Raw genomic sequence first — 18,584 nt, forward strand, 5'->3', positions numbered from 1 at the left:
CTGTCTGGGTTACGTTATTTATTTTTTAAATAATCAATGAGTTTTTTTCATTACTTTCTAAATAATTAATCAGAGTTTTTCCATTTCGAATTACTTTTTAAAATAATTAATTAATTAGTAAAGAAATTATTACTTTTTAAAAATTAATAAGCAAAATGCATTATTTTTTAATTTGAATTTTTATTACTCTGTATGAAAGTAATTTATTTTCTAATTAATTTTATTTCATTATTTAAAAAATTAATTAATTCTATTAATATTAATTAAAATTAATTAAAAAATAAATTACTCCCATGTAAAAGATTATATCTATTAATTATGTATTTGATTCTGCGCAAAAGTGCTGCGCGCACGTTTGACGCTTTAATTCGACGCTCGACGTGTTTGCATACTGATCCGTGTCACGCGTAGGACTCGCGTCTTCCCGGTTTCCGCTTTCCGGCGTCTTGGCGCTGGATTTTTATCATCAAGCGTATAATGTATGACCGATAGAGTTGCCAACCGTCCGGTTTTGACCCAGACACAGTAGGATTTCAAGACTTTTGTTCGGTGTCCGGTTGATAAGTCAAACCGGACGTCACATGTCCGGTTTTTAAGTATAGCCACCCCAGCTGGAAATGATTGGTCGACGTCGATTCGACCAAATTATAATAGAAAAAATTGATTTATATCATGTAGAAGGCAAAACCTACAATTCAAGGTTAAGGCCATTAAGATTTTCCTTAATGTAACTAATTATCAAATAATTTATTACAGGACTTTAAAATTTCGGCATTAAATGTTTTAACAAAATGTTTACAATTAATTAAATGTTATATATGTAAAATTTAATTTTATGTTTAACAAGGTAAATCTACATGGACTCATGTGTCTTATGAAACTTTTCTTATTGCTCAATGGGTGAACAGACTCTTGTAAGTAGATTTTGTTTTAGGTTTGAGTTTCTTATTTTATCATGTTTTCTAAATAGTTGTCGATTTTAATATCCATTGCGTTATATATATTATATGTTTTAGTTACTTGGTAAGGACCTAAAGTAAAGGTCAAAACATTGTAAATTTAACAATAAAATTTTTGCCCGTTTAGTTGACAACAAGATTAAATTTATTTTTTATGTTTAACAATAAAATATGTTTTATATTAAATAATGGTAGTTCATTTTTTTTTATTCATCGAAACTGTTTTTAAAATTGTTGGAGAAACAATATTGAAAGCAGTTTCTTATAAAATCGTGTATCTAATCTAGTTTTAGGATTATTGTTTCTGTCCGGTTTTGTTTTCAAAGGCAAAATATCCGGTAAACTTGATTTTTGGATCTGGCAACCCTAGTGACCGCTTGCCGCTTGTGTTCTTTTATCGCGTTTGATTAGTCTTTTTCCGCGATCGTTGTGCGTCGAGATCTGTGTATGTGATCGAGCTCAATCGTGAACATAATGATATTTGCATTACAAATCAGCCAGCGGGACACATGTTCCCGCTAGTTCGAGCGGCATCTTGATTCTTGATCGAACTTCGATTCAGCGTACGACATGATCGGTGCGCGTTCTCTTGTTGTGACTGCCCAATCTTTCTGCGGTCGGAAGTGTGTTCGTCCAGGCGTTCTCGTTGTGCGTCGGCGAGGATTTTTACGAGCCTACATATATGATATATCTGTATGATATATAAGCTCGTGAAAATATTTGCGCATGTTCTCTTGTTGTGTTCCCTAATCTTTTTTTGCGGTCGAAAGCTTGCAATCTTCTATGTTTGCTGGGAATTTTCTCTTAGAATTTACCTTCAAAATTATGGTAATCATGGAACAACGCGGACTTCAAAGAATTTTATTATGCCTTTAGTGAAATTTAGTAAAATTTTAGTAAAATCTAACTAAACTATTCTGCAATGTAAAATGTTTTGGTTAAATTTTAGTAAAATTTTATCAAATTTTACTAAAAGTATAGTAAAAAATTCTTCGAAGTTCGTGTTGTCCTACGACTACCACTGATTTTGAGGGTAAATTCTAAGAAAAAATTCTCTCCGTGCAGAGGTAGATCTATAATTATACATCTATAATAGTTATGCAGAACATCTATTAGACGTCCATAATAAGGTTGCATAGAACGTCTATTAGACGTCTATTATACGCGTCTAAAAAAGGTTACTTCGACGTCGATCTAGATACGTCTGATAGATGTCTGCTCGACGTTTATCCGATTTCGCGTTTCTCCCTGGGTAGATGCATACCGGACAAATTTTTTATCAAATAGGCATAACTAGACAGATTTTGTACATATAAACGTCTAGATATAATCCGGAATTAGTACGAAACGTCTAGTAATCCGTTTAGATTTTATCGGAAGTTGTCGCAAAATTATTGCGTCAAGATTATATGGCCAAATCTAGTTCAGATTATTTAATATATTTGTATAAAATCCATCCAGATTTAGTCTAAGATTTATCTGGAAAATTGATGTTTACCCTTTATTAAAAATTTATAAAAATCAGTTAAAATATTTAACAATTTAAGGTAATAATTTGTCTGAATTATATTTAAGATTTGTTCAACCCTGACGAGCCAACTTGGTAAAAATTGGATAATATGGACAAATGCTAGATATAAAAATTTCAGACAAATTTTGATTGAGTAGACATAACTAGACAAATTTTGTACATCCAAACATCCAGATTTAGTCCGGAATTAATATAAAACGTTTAGTACTTCGTCAAAATTTTGTCAGAAGTTGTTACAAAAATACTGCGTCGAGATTATGATCAAGTCTAGTCTTGATTATTTAATATATTTGGATAAAATCTATCTAGATTTAATTCAAGGTTTATCCAGGAAATTGGTGTTTATTTAGAAAAATTTTCAAATTAGTTAACTTTAATATTTAACATTTTAGACAGCAATTTGTCTAGATTATATTTAAGATTTGTTAGAAAAACATTCTGTCCAAAATTGGTCTACATTGCCGAACCGCGATTATCATAACTTTGTATGTATTTTTTTTAACGGAAACGCTACGCGTTTTCTCTTTAAACTTAAATTTTTATGTGTTCTTATCATGTGACATAATTTTAATTAGCTTTTCCTGCTTTCTCATCTTAAAAACTATAAGAAATATATATTTTTATTTTTTCCTGAACCGAGCAAATTTTTTCATAAGTTCCATATATTATTTTGTGTATATAAAAATGAGCAAAAAAACTGTAAATTTGTATTTAATATAATAAATATAGTTTAACTACATATGTTGTTGATCTTTCTGACAATATCTATTGAACTGATCTAATAAATAAATAAATATACGTATATATATATATATATATATATATATATATATATATATGTATATATATATATGCATAAAGATTCAAGTATTTGTTGATCATCACGAAGTATCAGTTTACATACGATCTTCGAAGTTAAGCAACATTGCCGGTGAGTGACAAAAGTATAGATTACCGCTTTTCCGATTGCAGGAGTTAAACAATGTTATAATAAACGTAACTATGGCTTAGGTAATCACATAATATAAGATTAATGTAAAAAGTAAGCGACATTAGATACCGAAATAGTCCAAATTTTTTCAATTCCTTTTTACTAGGTTTGCTATCCTGGAATAAATTACACAAGTCTCAAGCTGACTAAACAGCGTTTTTCGACAGTGTAGACAATACTTAAGCAATGTAGACGGATATTTGACTAAAGAAGATTTAAAAATAAGACTAATAGAGATGTTCTAACAAAACGCATCTAAAATAAGTTCAATATAAGTCTAATTTCTGTTTATATTTAGTCAAATTAATCCGCCAGGGAAATACGTCATCAAACTAAACTATTTCAGATTAATTCGTTTTGCCATGTACTCTTTCCTGACATTCTTTATTCATTGCATCACACATAAAATGACATAAGTTGCATAGCCACGGACGAAATATTAAAGACCGACATCCTTATGGGAGTTTGCATCTTTAATATTAAAATTTAAGTGATTAAAAATAAGACATTGATAATATAGTACCAATTTTATTAGCCTGAAGTTTCATAGACATGTATGTACATTTAAAACAGACAGAGTTGATAATTGTACAGAAAAAATTGGAAAAGATTTGAAGCAATATTTATGATACTATATTAGTCTTACAATTATTCATATATTGTCTAAAATATTGAATTATATAAATATTTATTTTAACAGTCACAAATTTCTATTCATAGTTGATAATCTCACCGCTTTTCAATTACCATCGTGCCCGCGGAATATTTTTGGTAACAAATTTGACAAAAATTTGTCCAGGATTGACGGTCTCTAACAGTATGAGAAAATAAACTAATCAGAGGTGTTTACTTCTATCCTGGAAAAGGAAATAGGCGATTCTGATTGATTGATTCTCTTATGCGTTATACAAATGTCTATGCTCTCTCAAAAAACTGCGACTGTAATTATAGTTATTTCTACAAAGTAACTTTCCCAATCCCGATTATATTTAGTACCAATATCTTACGAAAAATTTAATTATTAAGAAATTTGGAACAATATTATAAAAACTATTATCTAATAGAAAAAAATTTTTAGTTTAGATTTATGCTTTTAAAATATTATTTTTAGTTTTGGTTTAAAAAATATAATAAAAAACTAAGTATAACATTTCAATAAATTTTTTAGTAATATTTCAGACATACATTGAAATCTTACAATTGCATATTGTTTTGAGATCTATTCGTTATATGATAACTTAACAAGATAATAATCACTTTGTAAAACACCCAAACGTAATTATATTCCTATCCTTACTCATGTAGTATTAAGCGGAGAGTATTTTGTGCTATAACAAATTTTGTTATTATGAGGTGTTTTAATGTATTTCGCAATTTTTGACATATTTTACTTTTTAGTTGAAATATTTCTGAGATATCTTTGAAATTTCAATGCTATATGAGTCATCAAGAAACGATTAATTAATATAAGAAAGAAAAAGAAAAAAAGCGGATTTTAAACATTTTATATTTTATCAATAACATTGGCCCGATAAATCTTATTTGTGCGCAGTTGATGAAAATATATGAAACATATCACATATATTTTTGATACATCACATAGTCAAACTAAGCAACCATCTCGTTAGTAACGAGGAGATGTCTTGTGTCTACGAGGTCAGTATAAATAATAGGTATACGAATATGACTGACGTTCTGCCCGCGCAAGATCTACTTATAGATTCTTCACCTACAGTTGGGACGCGTATTAATCGGGTTTCGGATTTTTGGAGCGTACGACCGGGCGTGCCGTCTCTTTTACAGTATATATAAATATGTATACGTGTGTATGTCAAATTTATTCATAGAATTTCTCATTACTAACTCGCTAGTTGCTAGTTATAGATACATAGAGATACGTAGAGATACTCAAAATTGTTGCTATATGTTATGCATTATAGTACGATTACGTGTAATGCCTCAATAACAACATTCGTCGTCGTATACATCATACAATTCGGTAAGTTACTAAAATATACATATTTGACTATATTAAGATATTGATTATATTAAGTATGCTTTTTAAAAAATGTTAAAAAACTGATACATATAATAAAACAACATATCTTAAAACTCGCATTATAAATACAAAAAAATTGTCATTTACATTTTTTTAAAGAGTTCGCGCGTAATTGAAGCAAGTATAATTAACACATTTCTTTTTTACACAATTAATTTAATGAATTGTAAAATACAATGTATGAATTATGTCTTTGTCAGTATTAAATAATTTATATTTCGTTTCTAATAATTTTATCATAATTTATAATTATAGTATATCTTTATTATTTGACAATATATTAACTTAGTTAAGTGAATTGTAGAGAAATAATTTTAATAGTAAGAAAGAAGTCACTCTGGATATTAAGATAGTTTATTTTAATATCTTTGACGGCATTAACGCCATTTGACGCAGAAAATTATTGTGCCTTTGTACGGCATTAGCGTCGTATATATGGCGCATATTGTATTGTTTTTGATTGACTGATACCGATTTTTATAAAAATTGGTGCCTAAGGATACTAAAAGTTTCCTTGAATTGATGAATATGAATTTAAAGTATAAAAATTAAAAAAGCAAATTAAAAATGGCAATTTCAATGATTATCGAAAAAAAGTCTATTCAATTGATAGAACCTATAGTATTTGAAGGTTTTGTGAATTGCTAAATACGAAATTAAAATAAAAAATATTTAAATTTAAAATGTCGAACCAATATGAATGCTGATAAAAAATTAAAATTTATCGGATTAATGAATTTAGCGCTTGAAGATTCCGTGGGTCACTGAATAGGAAATAAAATATACCTCGTTAAACGCCCTAAGTATTAAGATGTCACCAGGAGGTCAATCATGAGTCTTTTCCCTAGCGTGAATTAATAAAAAGTGAAACAGTGAACTTAAGTCAGTGAAAAATAAAAAGTTTGACATAAATTTATAAATAAAAATTTTATACTTATGTTATTTAACATGACAGATGCGTTTTGGGTTATTCTTAATAAAAATATCAAAATCAAAATGATCAAAATAGTCTCCGTGTAACACGGAGAATATACGTGACGCACAAAATCCGTTCGATATCCAAATAATAGGAATTTATGTATCATTGCACATTTCTTGACAAAAAAGTTGTCTGACTTTCTTTGTAAATTAAAGAACTTTATGTAATGAATACTTCTATTATAATAGTAGTGGGCAGAGGAATGGCGTCGGTGAGAACGGGCGTGAATTTGGAAGCTCCGAAGTAAGGAGTAGTGAAGTAATAATGGAGGTGAGAGGGAGAGTAGGAAAGTGGAAATCCGGGTAAAAGAGGACGAGTGGTGGTCGGGCGATTGGAGGGAAGCAGGAGGACGGCGGTAAAGGAAAGATATGAAAAGATATTGTGGTGGAGTTTTGGAGATGAGAGAAACGAATGTGGAATGAAGCAGCCGTGGAGAAGAAGAGGACAGTAAGAGGGCGCTGAGAAGAAAGGAAAAGTCGGTTGGCAGGAGAGGAAGACGGAAACAAGGAAGATGACGAGAAGATGAGAGATAGCGCGGATGGAGAAGATGGTGGAAAATGGGTTGGCAGGAGTGAGGCGGCAGACGGTAGCGTGATTTGGGAACGCAGATTCGCACAGCACGTGGTCCGTCGAAAGGAGAAGATAGCCGACGCAGAGACAGTAATAGCAGAGTGAGAGAAAGCAGATGAGGTGAAAATAGAGGCAGAGATGAAATTTAATAATGAGGAGGAGAAGAGAACGGGATAATGAAGGAGACGGAAGAGGACAGAGTGAGAGAAGAAAGTGCGGTAGAGAGGAGGATAGAGGAGATTGGAAGAGAATTAAGAAAACAGAATGAAAATGTCAAAAGGGTTGAAAGAGGTTAGGAAAAGATTTAGAAGTCTGGAGGCGAGACTGGAGAGGTGGGAGACGGAAGAAGAGGACTGAGATCCAGACGAGGAAGAAAAGAGGGGAAGTAAGGTATGGAGAAGCGGCCAGGGAGAATGAAGAGGGAAAATAAGAGTTGTTTTTGGTTATAGGTAGGAGTTAAAAGGAGGTGATAATAAGGAACGGAAACTGGAGAGAGGAGAGACAGAAGGTAGAAGAGGAGGCAGAGGATGACGGTAGGAACCAGAAGAATTGGAGTTCGGGAGAGGACAGTCAGATGGAATGAGAGAGGAGCAGAGAGGAATTAACTGGGAAGCGGCAGTAAGGGCGTTTGGAGGAGGAAGCGGGAGGAGATGGGGGAAATAGAGCAGAGGGAAGAAGAAAAGGATAAGAAAGGGGGAGAGGGAAAAAGAGGTGTAGAAGGGCCATGGAGGGAAGGAGGGGTATAAATCTGTAAAGCTGCACAATGGCCAGGTCGGTAGGAAGGGATAGACATGTAAGGTATTTAAATGAGACAATGATAGGGAAGAAGTTGGGGGACAGGTGGACTTCCGCTTCGTTTACAATTGTGATTGTCTTGTTATTGTATATTTCGTTTCCTGTATTGTATTATATATTATATATTTTATATATTTTATATTTTTATATGTACGGCTGATATGTAGAGGAGTAAGAATGTAAGGATAAGAAGTGTAAGGGGTTTGGTAAACCCTTTAAAACACCCTGGTAACCCCGAAAGGGAAACCAGAATAAACTTCTATTCTATTCTACTTCTATTATAATAAATTAAAATGTTAATTTATAAAAATATATACTATAATATATACTCTGAATATATCTAAATATGTAATTAAACTTCAAGGTTTGGGTAACTTTATTAACATTTTTCTTACGTTAAAAATTTTATCTGGGCAAAAGAAAAAATTATATTAAAATAAAAATACATTCCTGCATAAAAACAATATTTTTTGTTATTTTATATAATAATATTATAATTTAATTTACAAACAAAATATAAAATATATTTAAAATTGACACTGTTTTATATTGGCAATCTAATTTTATATAGAGGAGAAGGTGGTAATATGGCCACCCGTGTTATATTTTATTTAATAACTTTGTTAATAATCGATGTTTTGAGTTGAAATTTACCATTATATTCATCAAAGTGTTGCTTATCAGATTTTCAGTTCAAAGTTATAAAATATTTATGATATCATATATTATTTATAAAAATGTAACTGTATAATAGACCGAAGAGAAATAGGGATAATATAACCATCATAAAAATAAATGTAAAAAAATTGGTTTTGTTTAAAAAGGTTACAGTATTTTGTTAGAAACATATATATTTATATAAAATAAGTTGTTATATCGAAACAGGTGATTTTTATTCACATTTAATGAAAGTTAAATAAAAATAACTTTAAATCTGAAGAACATTATATACAGGAACACTATATACAGGAAAAAAATTAACCCTCAATTCCTACCGTGTTTTTCGGCACCCTCTATCCCTCCCTATGGGTCGTTTTTGTCTTTGCTCTAATAACTATATAAATAATGGTTTAAAAAATCTGAAAAAAATCATGTATACTCTTTAAACATTTCTCTTTAAGAAACTACCATTATATTATCCATCTCTTCTAAATTTAATATGTATTTTTTAATAAATAATAAAAAAAATCGGTAAAAAAGTTAATTTTTAAAAAATATATAGCGATGGTAAAAGTTGAAAAAAATTTTTTTTAAATCAGTTTCTGGAAGGAAAAAAGTTCCTCTTTACGAAAAAAATGTCTGCTCAACGTAGAATGAAAGCAGATATCCAATTTCAGCGTATAAAAATTGGTATTTTTTAAGGATGATGAATAAATAGTGTTGTAAAATTGGGAAACATCAATAAATCTACAATTATTTTTTCTGCTTAAAGTTTAACAAATTATTATTTAATACACAGTAAAAATACAAAATTATGTTATAAAAATAGAAAAAGAGAACAGAGTTTAAAAGCAGTCAATTAAACGATTATCATTGCAAACGGGTTTGTTGCATCGAGCACAACATTAATTGGTTTTTTAATCATTTTTATATAAACAATAAAAACATCTTTTTTTTTTTAAATTTATTAGTTAATGTCCAATCTTCCCAATATTTGTTGAATACTAAATTTTATTGGTCTGCTTAAAGTATTTTGGATTTCTAACCTGCATTGTACATGTTCAACTTAAAATATATACATAATTATGTTCTAAAATGCATGTACGTGTCCGAAAATACTTAATTTACAAAAAATTTTTTTTCGAAAAAGTCATTTTTACTTACGTAATCCCTCTCTATGGGTCGAAAACGTCCTATTTTACCTGGCTGGCGTTTGGAGTAAAACAAACGGATCGGGCTGGCTTTTTGCACTAAAAACCCTTCCCCTCCAAAGTTTTTTTTAGTACAACTTTGATGACGCTAGCATCATGGTTGTATGAGAAATTAAGAATAGTAGCTTTAAGCAGGATGAAAACAACCCATAGGGAGAGATTGAAAGTTAACAGTCTTAAATTAAGCCTTTAATTTATCGATTTATCGAGAAATTTTGTCGCTATGGAGATCTCGAAAGTGACTATATTAGTAGCATACTTACAATTAGATGGCCATATTGACAACATCCTATATCATCGTTTAATTTTGTATAACTCGAAGTATACATATATAAGTATGTATATAATTATCTGCTAAATTATATTGAATATACAAGTAAATAATTGCAGCCAAATTCATTGTCACTCGCTTAATCTTTACAGGATTAGTCCTTTTTTGGACAATTTTTTTAGTTTAGTTTTTATCCTTAACAGTGAGTTGAACTACGAAAAAGACGTCGTTCCTGCGCCTAATTAGGCTTCCGGTCCTGGAGAAATTAAGAAAACAAATTGATTTAAATAAGCATCACTATATACTGATACACGATGCTGTCGCCGCGTAGATAGTGAAACAAAGAATGAGTATCGGTTGTATTCAAGCAACTTCGAGAAATAGTCGAACAATTGCTTTCTGTAGATGATGTCGCAATAATTGTTAACTTCACATTTTTTACATGTTACATAAATTTAATTTAGAATAAATTATTTCAAAAAATATATTTACAATTATGACATATTATATCCCACATTACAATTAAAAATTAAAATGCTAAAATTTTTCTGCATGTGTTTCTATCTGGGTAGAGCAATATAACAAAAATTTTTCGTTCTCGATATAAAATTTAATCACATATTGATATTAATAAGTGTATTTTAATTCTGGAAAAGGATTTCCAAATCTATAAAAAAAATACATGAAATCTTGTTAATGATGTGCATAAATGATTACATTATCGATCCTGAGCAAGTTTAAAAAGCAGTTCAGTATCCTCTCAATATATTTCAAGCAAAGGACAGTTATCATTTGTTTTTTTTTAGCAAGAATTTCTTCTGATGCAACAACGACTTTTCGAATAAGACTTCTTATACTTGAAATTATTTGAAATCATCGGTATTGTAATTTTATTTTGCATCCTAATACAGAAAATTATAAAATTTAAGCGATAAATTAGTTAATTAATTTTTATGTCATGTATCCAAATCGAACCCTTGTGAAAAAAAATTATTGAGATTCAATAGTAACTGTTCAGAAAAACTATTGGAAAATTTCCAGTAGTTTTTTGACGGACTACTGAGGAAACCATTTGAGACTAAATAGTATTTTCCAATAGTAACTATTTATAAAACTATTAACAAATAGTTTTCTATGAAAAAATACTATTGAGATTCAATAGTAACTATTCGTGAAACTATTGACAGTTACAATGTGAATAGTTACTACTAAAGAATTATTGGCTTAAATACTCTCCAATAGTAACTATTCGCACGGCTATTGACGAATAGTTACTATTCAGATGTGAATAGTTACTATTGAAAAATTATTGACTTAGACTGACTTAGAGTAATAACTCTAATCATAACTTTTGCCAGACTGTAGATGTCGACGAACAGTTTTGTCATTCAGTTCAAAATTAATTATTTAGCAATTGTACATTTTTACATCAATGTTTTTTACAAATGAATAATTTAAGTACAGTAAACTTGAGTAAACGTACGTATTTGTAAAAATAAATAATTACTGAATATATATAATATATAACTTGTCGTTTTCTAATAATTATCGAATTTCTATTGTTCAATAGTTCTATTGAAATTAATGCTTTATTAGTGTACTAACTATCAATAATAATACCACCAATAGTATGCTGTATAGTTTATACAGCATACTATTTCTCAATAGTAACACCAGTAGTAGTCACAGTTGTATGAAACTGATGGTCCAATAGAGTAGCATTTGTCAGTAATAACACCAACCACTAATCAGAATTTATGAAACCATTGAGCCAATAGTATATTATTTGTCAATAGTAACACCACCAGTAGTCATATTTTATGAAATCAATGGATCAATAGTATACTATTTATCAGTGGTAACTCTCTCAATAGTTACAGTTTATGAAACTATTGGATCAGTAGTATACTATTCGTCGTATAGCAACACCGTTAAAAGTGTACTTTTCGTCAGTAGTAAACTGTCAAAAGTTACTATTAATGTACTGTTCGAATCTAATAGTTACTAATGAAAACCCAATAGTTACTAGATATCAATAGTTTTTTTTCATAAGGGAAAGCATGAAACTAAGGACTCTTTATATTAAAAACCATGTTATGAATAATCTCTATTCAATAAAAATTAATTGAATAAGAGTATTCAAGAATCATAGAACTTACAATCGCATTGGCTTCTTGCATCCACATGGATAATGATTATTCAACATCCTGCATTAAGTAAAAAGATACACACTTAAAAAAAATTGTATTAGTTATAAATTTATGAACAAAGAGCACCTCGACTATATATTATTAGTTTGTAATACACCGAGCAACAAAATTAACGCTACAAACATTCATACCAAAATTTCACTCAATTTCAAATAATCGTAACTTTGCGAAAACTTATCGTATTTAAAAGTTTTTTTTATTTTACATTAAAACTTGAAAATTCTATTTTAAAAAGCATTTGTCAGATTTTGATTCCTTCCTTTTTTTTCGATATCTTTTTAAATGTAAAAATGTGTTTTGTCTTCAAATATTTTCATTCTTTGACGCGCTAAAATAAAATATAATTAGAACAATACAATGCGCGCGCTTCGCGCGCGCCATTATATTACATTTGTCCTTTTCCCATTACATTTTTAATATTATTATACGAACATATAATTATATCAAAAACTATCTTTATATAAAAACTTAAAGGGATCAAAGAAATCATATATATATTTCTTTATATACATAATTTTTAACTTGTTTATTCGCACTGGCTATCAAGATACACTTTTAATGCTTGTCAAGAACATATTCGTGAAAAAGCAACATAAAGTTGTCCATGATTAAAAACCGAACAGACCTTTTTTCTGAAGGTCTGTTCCAACATTGTCAAATATCTGTTCCTGTGACTTGTTAATTGTCATAACAAAAGCTAATTTTATCGGAAATTGTTTTTTTTAAGTATAAGGATATATATTTTCGCAGTACAACGTTATACAATTTAAAAATACAATATCTTCTACTTTACCACCTGTTAAGATTTTGCATTTCAGTAAATGATCAGCAAGTTTTATAATCATTAATCTAGTACTATTGCAAAGACCTTCATTGATACTGAGATTTTTGATCAACATAATAATACAATTTGATCTTAAACGCAATTCATAAGGTGGAAAAAATGACGGAGACAAAGTATTTAAATATTCTGGTAGTAAGGCTTCACCAATGTCACCATTATCACCGCAGTTTTCAGTACTATCTGTACTTGTATAAATTTGTTCTTTAAACGTATTGTTGCGCTCCCCGAAGCACTCTCGCACTTCCACACACACACTCACTTCCGCTCGCGAACGCGGCGGAATAAGAACACGCTTTTGGCGAACAAGGAACTTTATTATAAGCAGCGAACACGTTTACAACAACTCCGAGCACGTCCGCACGAGTTGACGTCTCAGGAAGTTCTAAACAAAACCATTTGTTTATACATAACTAAGCAACGCCGGGGCCGACAGACTCAGCTGACTGAAGCAATCGATATATTGATTTTTAGCGTTAAGCTTGCGCTCACAACGCGCGCAAAGCTCACGCTCGCGAAGCTCACGTTCGCAACACTACCCCCCTTCTTCAGAATTGTCGTCCCGACAATTCAAGGAGGATTTCTTCGAGGAAAACTTCCTGGACTTAGTTTCAGACGTTTCTTGCTCTACCCTGAGCCGCAGCCACAGGTTACCGAGCGACGCCTTCTTCCCCTCCATCTGCCGAAACTTCCGCTCATCCCCATCTTGGAAGTGGCCAGCTTCCAGAGCGATGCACGGAGTCCCAACCTTCCGAAGCGAAGAACTCGCCCGTTTCCTCTTCTCACATCGACGACGCTTCACTCTTCACAAGTGACTTGCGCCCTTCTTACTTGTATTTCGGACAAGGGGGGGGGGGTATGACTCCGTGGTCCCCTTTAGTCCCGAAGGACTCCCAAGTCCCCGTCTCGGCATTTGCCCAAAGTCTCACGGAAAAACCACGTCCAAAAACCGTGAGCGAGACGGTCTTCTTAGAAGGAGTACCCTCTTCAGAAGACTCAATTCGTTTCTCTCCTGCTTCAGATGTAAACTTCCGACCCGAGCGTCACCAAATTCAACGTTTTAATCTGAAAAAGAAAAACAGCAGAACCAACCAGACAAAAGTAATTCTATTTTAAATATCCTTTTTGTTATTCATTTTCATTCATTTTTTTTTTTTTTTACGGGCTCCGTTCTCCTAAATAAAAGAATGTCTCTCTGAAAAAGACGCTAGCCTATCTGCATGAACAATCTTCTTTCTGTGCCTTGGCGATTTTTGGATACAGAAAACTACTTCATTTAATCTTTTTAAAATCAAATAAGGTCCTTCCCAATTACTCTGCAATTTAGGAGACCTTCCAGGTTTTCTTCGAGGATTAAACAACCAAACTTTTTCTCCTATCTCAAAAAGACTAGATCTGGCTTTCGAGTCATACCAGGATTTTACTCGCAAAGATTTTACTTTCATCCTATCTCTCGCTTTCTTCTGAATTTCCGTTAATCTACTCTTCAAATTCTCAATATACCGACTCCTAGTCTGCGACGATGTTTTTGGAGGATTTCCTAAAAATAAATCTAATGGAAGTCTTAGATCTCTTGCAAAATATAGTTCAGCAGGAGTAACTCCAGTAATTTCATGTTTAGAAGTTCTGTAAGCTAAAAGAAACATTGGAATCCAACGATCCCAATTTTTTTGATTTTCAGAAATATATTTCGAAAGATAATTTATTATTGTTTGATGCTGACGCTCAACTTGCCCATCAGATTGAGGATGTAAAGCAGTTGTACGCGTCTTTCTCACTCCTAGAAGAGTCATTAATTCCGTAAATAATTTTGATTCAAAATTCCTACCTTGATCGGTGTGAATTTCTACGGGAACTCCATGACGGGAAACAACTTGATCGACGAAAACTTCGGCTATTGTTCTCGCTCTTGAATTTTTAAGAGGAAAAGCTTCGACCTATTTGGTAAAACAGTCAACGATGACGAGAAGATATCTGTTTCCAGAAGAAGTTTTCGGAAGGGGACCGAGAATGTCCATTTGCAATCTTTCGAAAGGTGCTCCAACATTATAAATTTGCAAAGGAGATTTTCCTTTCCCAGGTGGACCTTTTTTTGAAATACATACTTCACATGTTTTGCACCAATTTTCGACATCTTGTTTACAAGAAGCCCAAAAGAAACGTTTTCGAATCTTTTCCAAGGTCTTATTAATCCCGAAATGACCACCAGAAGAAGAGTCATGAGCTGCCCTTAAAATTTCTTCTCTACGGTTCTTGGGAACAATTAATTGAAAAATCCTCGATTTTAAATTCGGTGCTTCCCAAATCTTGTAAAGAATTCCATCTTGTAAAACCAGAGAATCCCAATAAAACCAATACAAACGTGCAGGATTACCCTCAGGTGGGAATTCCGAGCGAGATGGATGTCTTCCAATTTCTTTTGCTTGGATAACCATCGAAAGATCAAGATCTCTTCTTTGATCGGTTTTCCATTCCTTCAAAGTTTCTCCTGCAAGAATTATTCGAGCTACCAAATTCGGAGGTTCCTCCAAAAACTTCCTCTCAATTTTCTCACAATATACACAGTCTAAGGAAGCACATTCACGCCTGGACAAACCGTCTGCATTCTTATGAAGTTGCCCCTTACGATGAGAGACTACAAAATCAAATTGCTGTAGCCTCTCCAACCAGCGGGCCAATTGTCCTTCTAAATCTTTAAAGGACATTAACCATTTAAGAGAAACATGGTCCGTGCGAATTAAAAACTTCCGTCGTAACAAATAATGACGAAACGCTCTCAACGCTTCAACAATACTCAAAAGTTCGCGACGCGTCACACAATAATTTTTCTCTGTTTTACTTAAAACACGACTGTAGTAAACAATAACTTTTTCTACCGAACCTTGTCTCTGTGAGAGAACTGCGCCAATTCCAATATTTGAAGCGTCCGTATCTAAAATAAATTCTCCTTCTTCCTTTGGAAAAGCAAGAACAGGAGAAGATGATAATATTCGTTTAAGTTCTAAAAAAGTCTTTTGACATTCTTCATTCCAAAAGAATTTAATTTGATTTTCAGTTAAAACATAAAGTGGTTTAGCTAAAGTTGAAAAATTTTTAACAAATTTACGATAATAAGAACAAAAACCTAAGAAGCTTCGTAATTGCTTTTTATTATGAGGAATCGGCCAATCTCTCACAGCCGAAATTTTTTCAGGATCTGTGGTAACGCCCTCCGCCGAAATTACATATCCCAAATATTTAATTTCCTTTGCAAAGAAAATACATTTTTTTGGATTAATTTTCAAATTAGACATCTTTAATCTAAGAAAAACTTTTTTTAAATTATCCAACATTTCTGAAAAATCTTTTCCAAAAATAATTACGTCATCTAAATAGACTAAACAAACTTTATAAAGCAATCCTTTTAAAATTTTTTCCATTACTCGCTCGAAAGTCGCAGGGGCGTTACACAAACCAAAAGGCATAACAGTAAATTGCCATAAACCATTCCCGACGGAAAAAGCAGTCTTTTCTTTATCTTCTTCACGAATTTTAATTTGCCAGTAACCGCTTTTTAAATCTAAAGTAGTAAACCAAGAATTACCTGATAAATGGTCGAGAATATCGTCTATTCTAGGTAGAGGATAAGAATCTTTTACCGTGACATCATTTAATTTTCGATAATCGACACAAAATCTGATAGTCCCATCCTTCTTCCTGACCAAAACTGCAGGAGAGGTCCAGGGACTATGGGATTCCTCAATTACTCCTTGATTTAACATTTCCTCCAATGTTTTATTTACTTCCTCTCTCATTAAAAATGGAATTCGACGAGGTACCTGCTTGATGGGGGGGGAATCTTTTACATTTATAACATGTTCATAAACATCACAATTGCCAGCCACAATATTTTCCGAAAACAATGAACAATTTTCTTTCAAAAACACAGAAAACATTTTCTTTTGATTATCATCCAATTTTTCTGAATTATTCTCCAAAAGTTCTTTTAAGATAACTTGGTTTTCTTCGAAAAACTCCTGATTTTCAGAAATACAAGAGCAAGATAAAATTTCTTTTTTTCTAGGATCTTCTTTTTCGAAAAACGATTTGAGAACTTCATCAAAATTAACAGAACTCAAAAAGTCTGCTCCCAAAAGACATTCGTCACAAATTTCAGCTACAAACATAGCAACTTTCTTCGAAAATCTACCAATTTGAATATTGACAAAGACTTTAAACAAAATTGGAACTTTTTCACCAGTAGGATAACTTAAATTCACATTTTTTAATAAAATTCTTTTTCCTTTATTTTCTAGAAACTTTTTACTCACAATTGAAACATCGGAACCCGTATCTATCTTAAAAGAACAATTCTTATTTTCTAATTTTCCTTTTAAATAAAAATTCTTAGAACTACTCTTAATTCTATTCAAAATCATTTTTTCAGATTTCGGGGAATTAAAAATTCCAGTCGATCTCACCCCGCTGAGATCAACTAAACCGCGTTTCCCACATTTTCAGGGCATTCAAACCGAAAATGCCCTACTTTTCCGCAAGACCAACATTCTTTAGAATTGAATTTCCCCTTTTCCCCATTTTGACCATTTTCCTTCTTAATAAAATTTTTAAACGCGGCCTTTGACTTTTCCCCGCCATTTCCTTTTCCGTTATCATTCTTTTCCCCCGCATCCCTTTTTCCGAAATTCCCCCTGTTCAAGAAATTACCCCCCTGAATAACTTTTACCGCCTTAGCCCTTTCAATCGCGATTTTTAAAGAAGTTATCCCTTCTAATTGAAGCGTTCTTTTTACGAAACCGTCCGCGAGAGAGGACACAAATTGCGCGCAAGCGATTTTGTCCCGAACCAAAAAAGGGCACTCAGGATACGCCTGCCGCGCGAGCCTCTCAAGTTCCGCCCCGAAAGAAGCAAAATCTTCCCCAAACCTCTGTCTCCGATTTGTGAAAAGCGAATAAAAATTCTGGGAATTATGCCCTTCCCCAAAACGCAACTCTAATTTCGAAACCAGCTCTGAAAAATTTACGTTTCCGAAATCCGACACATTTTCTAAAATGGAACGCGCTTTTCCCCTCAAGCACGAAGCTAGGGCCACTGTTTTCGCGGAATCCCCCCAAGAATTCGCCCGCGCTATTAAATCAAATTGGGAAAGGAATTCTCGAAGAGAAACCGTCCCATCAAAAGTATCAGGCTTTAATTTATATCCAAGCAACGTGCCCGACGAAATTTCATTCGCGGAAAAGTTATTGGAAGGACTTAGCTGTGGCGGAGCTCCTCGCTGAAGTTGGAGCTGTCGCAGCATTTCCTCCTGTTGCTCGCGTTCTCCGCGCACGCCCTGAAGCTGTTGCACGCTCTCTCGCAGGCGCTGTAGCTCCTCGTCCCGTCGCCGAAGCGTTTCAGCGAACTCCTGTTGTTGGCGCGCCTGCTCCACGCGCAGAAGACGAAGCTCCTCTAGCAGAGCTTGAAACTCCGGCGCAACCGCTCCGACACTTCCCGCAGAGGGCCCGGGAGTC

General features: G+C 32.6%; 2 long non-coding RNA genes across 4 annotated transcripts in view; one reads left to right on the forward strand and one right to left on the reverse strand.

Moving 5' to 3' along the window:
• Positions 1-3,390: 3,390 nt before the first annotated feature.
• Positions 3,391-18,584, reverse strand: part of LOC118646265 — a 43,688-nt gene continuing 28,494 nt past the window's right edge. For 2 of the 3 annotated variants that reach the window (XR_004963803.1, XR_004963805.1), the window contains exons 3-5: positions 12,186-12,233; positions 10,744-10,928; positions 9,465-10,282 (exon numbers count right to left, since the gene is read on the reverse strand). This is a non-coding gene — a long non-coding RNA (uncharacterized LOC118646265). Of the gene's footprint in view, positions 4,339-9,464; positions 10,283-10,743; positions 10,929-12,185; positions 12,234-18,584 lie in introns of those variants that run through there. The other variant, XR_004963804.1, reaches the window with a different exon arrangement.
• LOC118646266 lies at positions 4,338-7,762 on the forward strand. Its single transcript, XR_004963806.1, has 2 exons — positions 4,338-7,479; positions 7,539-7,762. It is a non-coding gene; the product is annotated as an uncharacterized LOC118646266 (long non-coding RNA).

The sequence above is a fragment of the Monomorium pharaonis genome, chromosome 6, assembly GCF_013373865.1.
Source record: "Monomorium pharaonis isolate MP-MQ-018 chromosome 6, ASM1337386v2, whole genome shotgun sequence".
NCBI lineage: Eukaryota > Metazoa > Arthropoda > Insecta > Hymenoptera > Formicidae > Monomorium > Monomorium pharaonis.